The following is a 9,125-nucleotide window of genomic DNA, read 5'->3' on the forward strand; positions in this document are numbered from 1 at the left end:
GAGAATCTCTCTCTCCTTCTGCCCCTGCACCCTTCTCACATTCTCTGTCTGTCTGTCTCTCTCTCTCTCTCTCTCTCTCTCTCTCTGAAATAAGAAAACAAAAAGTTATTTTTTATATTTAAGAGCTTATTTTCACTTTTAAAAATAGTTAATCAACAGTTTTTTTTAACATATAGTGTAATATTTACTTCAGGTGTAAAACACTTAAAGTTTTAAAAATTTATGGGGGCGCCTGGATGGCTCAGTCGGTTAAGCGGCCGACTTCGGCCCAGGTCATGATCTCACGGTCCGTGAGTTTGAGCCCGGCGTCGGGCTCTGTGCTGACGGCTCAGAGCCTGGAGCCTGTTTCAGATTCTGTGTCTCCCTCTCTCTGACCCTCCCCTGTTCATGCTCTGTCTCTCCCTGTCTCAAAAATAAATAAAATGTTAAAAAAAATTTAAAAAATAAAATTTATAAAAGAAAAAATTATGAAACAATGGGTAGGAAAATTTTCTAAGAAGTAAATATTTAACAATTACATATTAAATTCATTACAGTTTCACATAATTATGGGATTTACTTATGCATTTAAAACCAATGTCAGTTTTTTTCTTTACGAAAACAATATGGATATTTCTTAAAGCATTCAAAGTATGTAATTTCACATTTGGCTATATATCAAAAGGAAATGAAATCACTATCTTGAAAAGATACCTGCATGCCTATGTTCACCGAAGCATTATTTACAATAGTCAAGACACAGAAACAACTTAAGCGTCCATCAGTGGATGAATAAAGAAAATGTGGTATACATATACAATGAAATATTATTCACCCATAAAAAAAAGAAGGACATTCTGTCATTTGTAACAACATGGATGAAACTGCTTAGGACATTATGTTAAGTAAAGTAAGTCAGACAGAGAACACAAATACTGTATGATCTCACTTATATGTGCAATATAAAACAAACAAACAAACAAAAACAAAAACAAAAACAGAAACAGAAGATAGATTGGTGGTTGCCCAGAGGTGGTGAGTAGGGGAATGAAGGAAATGGATGAAGGCAGTCAAAGCACACAAACTGCCAGTTATAAGATGAATAAATGCCAGAAATGTAATATACAGCATGGTAGCAATAGTGAACCATACTGTATTATATATTTCAAATTTACTTAAAAGAGTAGATTTTTAAAGTTCTCACACACATAAAAGAAAAATAATGTAACTATGTAAGGTGATAGAAGTGTTAACTAAACTTATCCTGGAAATCATTTTGCAATGTATGCATATATAAAATCACTACACTGTATCCCTTAAACTTACATAATCTTATATCAATTATATGTCTTAATAAAGCTGGAAAATATTTTCTTTCTTGGATTTCCTCTCTGCTACATGAGGGATAATTTTACTTCATTCAAACAATAAGCTGAAGTTGAGTATTTACTATATGAAAGTTTCAGGGAAATTAAAATGTTAAAAAAATAAAATTAAATAAGGAAGCAGCATTTTAAAAAATGGATTCTGATATATGTAATCCAAATGTAAACTTAAGTAATCGTGCCTGTTAAGATAGACAAAATGCCTGAGAGATCTATATCACTAATTATGGAAAGTATAATCTCTTCTCAGTATTTTATAAATTCACAGCTAACTTATGTTCTTATTGTCACCAATGCTTCAGAGTTCACACTCCTAAATTTTTCACTTTAGGGATTGGCTCACCTTCATCAATATGTACTTTCTTTTTCATGTCATATTCAAGTAGATATGACAGTTAGTCACTTCTCCTTATTTGCATACCTTAAAGCATTGCCCATGCATTTGCATACATGAAATTCATGTATACAGACTATTTGACTGAATTTTGGTGGAGACAATTGGGGCTAATAGCATACTGATGTGAACTTAATTGCAAAGTTAGACATAAAATTCAGTCAGCCCCTCTCTTTTTATTGCAGACCCTCAGACATTGCATCTTAACAAATTTACCGCTCCCCAAATGGTACAATTTTATTTAATTGTAAAAATATTTCAGATATGTAATGCTCTCCAAGTCCTGATAATAATCCTTTCCCAAGAGTACTGATATCATTTAAGGTGGTGAATAACAAAATGTTGTTAGGCAGTACCAACCAAAAGCATTACACAGCATTAAATCCCATCATGAGAAATTCATTTCTTTCAATATTTCTTTTGAAGTCAAGAAGAAATTCTGAATTTGTGGTTATTATGTCTTTAACATTTTCTACCATTAGCTGATACCACTTTTAAAAAAAGAAAGAAGCCTCAGAAAAGGGCTCCAGAAGACAAATGCATCTAGTATAAACTGACTTTTTTATTGTTTTTGAGTTCTTTCCATTTGAGGCAACTAAAATTTTGTTTTCAAATGACAGTGTTTAAATTAAAAGTGAGTCAACGTACAAACTGTTAGCTAAATAACAAGATAGGATGTATGGGTCCATGGTAGAAATTGTAAAGGTTCACAAAATACTAACCTTTGGGGAGCACTTGCTTGGACAAGGACAGTTTGCTTTTTTCTAGAGAAATTCTGCATCCAACTGCTAAGTTAATTTTTCTTTTTTTTTTAATTTTTTAAAATGTTTATTTATTTTTGAGAGAGGGAGAGAGACAGAGCGTGAATGGGGGAAAGGCAGAGAGAGAGGGAGACTTAGAATCTGAAGCAGGCTCCAAGCTCTGAGCTGTCAGAGCAGAGCCCGACGCAGGGCTTGAACTCACAGACCATGAGATCATGACCTGAGCTGAAGTCAGACACTCAACCGACTGAGTCACCCAGGCACCCCTCAACTGCTAAGTTAATTTTTCATCCAAGCTACACTTACATGATATGATTTAAAATAAGGGTTGCTTTGCATTTTTAAATGCCAAGTGTCTAAGAAAACACAATGGAGTATGCAAAGCTCATAATTTGTTAAAAGGAAGTATGCCATTTCCCTAAGAGTATTAAAACTTCCACTTCTGCTTACTCTACAAATTCTTGGGGCGCCTGGGTGGCTCGGTTGGTTAAGCGTCCGACTTCAGCTCAGGTCATGATCTCACGGTCCGTGAGTTCGAGCCCCGCGTCAGGCTCTGTGCTGACAGCTCAGAGCCTGGAGCCTGTTTCCGATTCTGTGTCTCCCTCTCTCTCTGCTCCTCCCCTGTTCATGCTCTGTCTCTCTCTGTCTCAAAAATAAATAAACGTTAAAAAAAAATTCAAATTCTTCATTGCATCATTCCATTTGAAATGGCATTAGACTGCATCATATGTGACATTAACAACAGATTGACACAAACCATGAACATTTTATATGGGTCTTAAAATGTCAGTTCAATAAAAATTGAGGACGTATTATTTTTATTTGGGAGGGGGCACATTTTTAACACAACCATGATAAACCTAAATTTGAGCGAGATAAACTAATGAGATTCAAAATTGTACAGTATTTGAACCTAAACCTTAATACATGCTATAGCTTATAAAAACTAGAAATGAGTTGTTAATGAATGAACCACCTCAAATATCAGTTGTCTTATTGGGTGGTTTTCAGAAATTAGAATTAAAACTTGAATCCTTGGTATTCCATTGCAGCCAGAGTGTAGCATTCACTGAAGGGTATGTACAAATCTGTCACCAATGAAAGGGAAGTGGCTTTGAAAATAAAAAACGAACATTTTGTTGACTAAATGGGGATCATGATAGTACCACACAAAGTCATTTTGGGGGTCCTACAGAGAAGATAAAACATTTTAAGAATCAGGAAAAATATCTGTTCTAAACCTTAACTTACTAAGCCATAAATCATAGGAGAGATATTTTGGGCCTGGAACACTCTAAGAGCTACTAATAATAGTAGGTTTTTAATGAATTAATAATAGTTGTGATGATGATGATGAGTGCTCCTAATAATAGTGGTCTCTTAATAAATTAATAATTATGATGATGACGATGATAGTAATAATAATAATATGAGGGGGAAAAAACACCCACTTATGGGCTCCTTTGAATTGTCAGATTTAATGAAGCACGGTCGTGTGATAGGTTTACCAAAGGGATTCAGATATAAAATATGTCTTCAAGAATGAATTAGCTTTCTTTTTTTTATGTTTATTTATTCTTGAGAGGGAGAGAGAGAGAGACAGAGAGACAGAGAGACAGAGCCCAAGTGGAGGAGGGGAAGAGAGAGAAGGAGACACAGAATCTGAAGCAGGCTCCAGGCTCTAAGCTGAGCTGTCAACACAGAGCCCAAGGCAGGGCCCAAACTCACGAGCTGTGATATCATGACCTGAGCCGAAGTCAGATACTCAACCTACTGAGCCACCCAGGCGCCCCATGAATTAGCTTTTTAAATAGAACCACTTAACATTGGACATTTGAAAAATGCCACAAACAATGATTTAAGTTTTGATATAGATGGTGTTAACTTGAGAATGAGAAGGTAAAAAATAGAATTTTACTTTGCAAGTAGACAATTTTATTTCTTATTGTCCTTAGTATTTTCTAGGTAACTGCATCTAGACACCATCAGGTAATTTTGACTGATCCAGTTATATATATATCTGAGCAAATTCAAGACTCAAAATACAGTTCTAGTTGAGTGTGCATATTTTATGGGTTCAACCACAGCTTCAGGTCCTTCATAAGTACAAATATTTGAAGGTAATTAGGGTTGGGCAACAGTCACTTAGCATGATGGAGCTCCTGTTGAAGATGAAGAGTCAGTAGAGTAGAGCTCAGTTTGTGCCCCTGTTGGCTTCAGCTGCTGATATCCTTCTTATATGTTCTCTTGGCACAGGTCATTCCTAGTGGTAGTTCTGATGCTTTTATAGAGAATTAATGGTAATGTGAAGATATAGTTTTACTTTTCTTACTGTGACTGAACTTTTTTGCCCTCCAGTTTGGGTTCCTGATACTGGTATGACTCTCATTTTTTTAAGTTAGCAATGAATCTGTTGCTCTGAGCATCATAAATTTGTAGGTACTGTTCATAATTCACAGACCATACAATTCTTGATGAACTCAAGGGTCCTCTTGTTTCTAAGTGTTGTGTGCTAGCAGCAATCTTGCTCTAATGTTTACCCTCATGAGAGATCTGAAGTAGTGGCTAAAGAAAGAAGAAATTGTTTGGAAATTGGGCTAGAAATATTTTGTGAATGTTGAATTGAACTAACATAAGTAATTAAATATATAAGAATTGATGTGAATTTACTGGAAAATGTCTAGATTATCTATGTCAGGATTAGTAGTTCAAAAACATAAAAGTAGGTTCAATGAAAAAATAAAGTCTACTTTTAAATTCTTAATTTCTTATTAGCATCATCTATTAAAACCTAAACATGTATTTTTGTCATAATTTGTAAAGCTGGTGAGGCCAAACTTCGGTCTGAAGATAATACATTAGTGTCTCCTTATCTAAGTGTCCTTAAACTTCTTCAGTCATGAGATATTTAAATTTATTTCATTTTGTCTTTTTATTTCCAGCTCAGTTCTTAATAGTTAAAGAAAGTCAGTCTCTTGTCAAATTTGCCATCCTGTATCTTACAATCACTTCCTTGTCTTTAATTTTGTACTTCCTCATCCTCAACTTCTTTTAATATTTGTGGTAGATGCAAATGTAAACATTTACTAGAAGGTATTAACATCTAGTTTCCTTCAAGTTACATCAAAATCTTTACTTTTCCTCTCCTAAGTTCCTGGAAAATGATAATCCTATATCTCCAAGTCATAATGAATGATGGTAGCAGGAATGGCTTGGATGGAATGGTGAAAACTGCACTATAAATTAACAACTTGTGTCTGCCATCCAATTGCAAGTTGACATGATGATTATTTTCCCTTTGGGGTGAGGAAATTATTGTGTTGAGGAGGAAAGGACTAGCTAATTCCTTCATTACTTAAGGTGAAGTTCTTTTCAACAATATCAAAAGCAGGGATATTGTTTAAAACCCACATAGGATTAAAAAGAGGAAGATGGTAACTTCTGTTCCTGGCAGGATAAACTCACACATTGTCCTGGGACATGAATTCTTTGTGTTCCTCCATGCTTCCATTTATAGTTTGACACAGGCAAAAATTAAACTCACTCAGACACATCAAATTGATCATAACCATTGTTCATCTGTTTTTTTTTTAATCTGAAAGAATAACCTGAGTGAAATTTGTAGGCTAAAGGAAGTCTATGAATATAACTTTATCTTTGTTCCACTCTCTGATAAATAGAGATTTTTGTTTTGTGAATGAGTCTGTTTCAGATTAGACTGGCCCATAATGAAGGCTCAAATTCATATGCTTTAAACTGGGTAAATCCCTTCACTCCAAGGGTAAAAAGGAGTTAATGGTAATAGACTTCAGGGAGGCTGAGACAAAAGAGGCTTGCTCCTGGGCTAAAGAAGATATCACACAAAACCTTGTGCACAAGGGCCACCTGTCTTTGTATCAATGAAATTAAGTAACAGTACAGGAAAGAACCTCATTTAAACTGCAGAGACTAGGAAGATTCAACCTTTACCTTCAAATCAGGGACGCTGTGAGACGTTGAGAGATCCAACCATTAATCCTTCCAGAACTAAGACATTTCACATTTATTCTAATGGCTGAAACTTCAAGTTTTGAATTGAAACATTAAATTCTCAGCAAAACAGAAGATGTAATCACATACAGTGCATCACCTAAATAATCATGACTTGTTTTTCTCTAAATATTTTAACATCTTAAATAAGTTTCAGTAGTTTTTGTAATGGAAATAGACTTAATATTAAGTTAAATAATAAATATTAATGGGGCAACTGGGTGGCTCAGTTGGTTAAGCATCCGACTTTGGCTCAGGTCATGATCTCACGGTTCATGAGTTTGAGCCCTGAATTGGGCTCTGTGCTGACAGCTCAGAGCCTGGAGCCTGCTTCGAATTCTGTGTCTCCCTCTCTCTCTGCCCCTCCTCCACTCGTGCTCTGTCTCTCTGTCTCTCAAAAGTGAATAAACATTAAATAACTAACTAACTAACTAAATAAATAAATAAATAAATAAAATTAAGTTAAAATATAACTCCATTGCACATTTCCATGTTTGCTAAAATAATCATGACATGCACACAATTCAAGAAAATCTTTGGGGGTAGAATTAAGTGTTATAAGCTTTAGTAAACAGTCTGATCATTGACTCTCTTTCTTTACACCAAATTAGGTTTTCGCTTTTTTTTTCTTTCTTCCTAAGGTCAATATATCTTGATTATCATTGTATGTGTCTGTGTGTTTGTGTGTGCGTGTGCGTGTGTGTCTGTGTGTGTGTGTGATCACCAATAGTTTGCTTTTTGTCATTTTGGAATGTCAGGTGAAAGGGAAATGACAGTAGCAGACAAACTATTATATGTGTACCAGAAAGTACACAGGAACTGGCATTGACTTATTCACTGAATCCGCACAGTGAGCGACATAAATCAAAACTCCCCATGACAGTAGAGAAAGGCCAGTAAGTTTCGGCAGAAAAATGATACAGGTATGGTTTTCAGAGAATAAGAGGAGCTTCTTTCCATGCTGCCATCTACAGTAACTTCAAGGAACTTGCAAGCCTGATGTTCCATAATAGGAGTTTCTTTCAAATTAAAGGAATCTTTTATAATGGTGATAGAGCTGATGATGGGAACTGAATACTTAACATTGGTTTACATACACTTCTTTGTGTAGAAATAAGAGGTGACATAATTTTTACCGTAATAAGTGATTGCTCTTCCTAAGAATGTATGATACTTTTTTTATGAGGAAACAATAATGAAGTCTGTTGCTTGCCAAAAATGTAGTGTCTTCTTATCAATTAGTGCAAATGGAACTTATTTATTGGACTTAGTACAAAGCATTGTGTATAAATTGTTATAGAAGATATAATTCTGAATAAGATATACTCTTCCCCTCATGGCTAAAAAAATTCAAAACATTACTTGCATAAAACTGTTTAGAATAGATTAGAATTCTAAATAAGCATAAAATGCTATAAAGATTCAGAATGTAGGGAAATTACATTTATTTAGTTATAATTCTGGATAAAGATTTTCTGTCTCTATTTGGGCACACAGAGGCAAATAGAAATAGCATAATTGTGTCTGCCAGGATATTACAACATCACAGGTCTTTAGTCAGTCTGACCAACCTTATACACAGGTAATTGCAGTATTATGGACCTCAGTGTTTATTTTAGAAACACGTACTTATAGCATTATCAGGTAACTCACACTTATTTTAAGTCATTCTTGTATAACATCTAATAATAGAGAACACTGGGGCGCCTGGGTGAGTTGGTTAAGTGTCCGACTTCGGCTCAGGTCATGAATTCACAGTTTGTGAGTTCGAGTCCCTCCTTGGGCTCTGTGCTGACAGCTCAGAGCCTGGAGCCTGCTTTGTATTCTGTGTCTTCTCCTCTCTCTGCCCCTCCCATGATCATGCTTTGTCTCTCTCTGTCTCTCAATAATAAATAAATGTTAAAAATTTTTAATAATAGAGAACACGAAGTAATGCATTTAAAAGTAAATTGAATGAGTTCTGGGAATTTTTTTATGTGTATTTATTTTGAGAGAGGGGGCAAGGAGGGGCAAGATAGAAACAAAGAACGATTGAATCCCAGACAGGCTCTGGGTTGTCAGCACAGAGCCCCACACGGGCTGGATCTTATGAACCATGAGATCATGTCCTGAGCCTAAATTAAGACTGGGCCATCCAGGTGCCCCAGAATGAGTTCTAGGAATTTTTGGAAAGCTTTAATAGGTTACAATTCATTATGTTTTGTCTTACTCTGAAATTCCTATGAATTCACCTGGATATATTTAAGAATGTTGGAATCACTCTGTTTACTCAAAAAGGACTCTAGTCCCCTAAAGTAACTTCAGCTCCAAATTGACTTGCTGATGTAGTTTTGAGTGGGACCATGTGCCCCAACAAAGCACACTGTTAGATCAGTCTGGTTTATGGTAGTTTTCTGTCATAGCAGTCTACATCATGCTAGTTTTCTACCATAGCAACCTAGGTAGTACTAAACAAACTGGCTACTGAAAAATAAAGAAAGGAAAAAAAATGTAAACAATATATTTTACCTGCTTCAGTCCATATCCTACTATTTTGGAATTGAAACCTATGTGCATGTCATACCTTATGATCCTCTT

This window comes from Panthera tigris, chromosome C2, assembly GCF_018350195.1.
Source record: "Panthera tigris isolate Pti1 chromosome C2, P.tigris_Pti1_mat1.1, whole genome shotgun sequence".
NCBI lineage: Eukaryota > Metazoa > Chordata > Mammalia > Carnivora > Felidae > Panthera > Panthera tigris.